Below are 482 nucleotides of genomic sequence, written 5' to 3'. Positions count from 1 at the left end.
GGGGGTGGATTCGGTTTTCAGAAAATGTATAAGCATTTTGCCTTAAAATATTTTGGAAGGCTTAAAAGGACTGGAGGTAAGTGAGGTACTATAAATATATAAGCAACAATTTATTGGCAGGAACTTTTACTGAATATCGCTGCTCCAAGCGTAGATGATTAACTATGGGAAGAGAGAGTAAGTAGCATGTGTGTGTGCGAGAGTAGGGCTTTATTCAGCTGTCTTCAAAATATTTACACGATTATTAGCGGCTCGAGTCAAGTTACGCTTCGTATGATATTTAGCAACAAATAAACCACACGTACATAAGCCAGGAAACGATCCAAAACGATTCAATGTATACTGAATAGCACGGGACATTACTATCGATACCTTACAGCAAAGAACGTTGGGTAGAAACAGAAAATACACTACCCACTTTACGCTATTTCACAGAATAGGAAGCTTGGTTCTCACTAACTTCCGGGGAATGATGGTGAATT

Source organism: Penaeus monodon, chromosome 29, assembly GCF_015228065.2.
Source record: "Penaeus monodon isolate SGIC_2016 chromosome 29, NSTDA_Pmon_1, whole genome shotgun sequence".
Lineage (NCBI taxonomy): Eukaryota > Metazoa > Arthropoda > Malacostraca > Decapoda > Penaeidae > Penaeus > Penaeus monodon.
The sequence above is the reverse complement of the archived record's forward strand: the minus strand, read 5'-3'. Positions refer to the sequence as shown.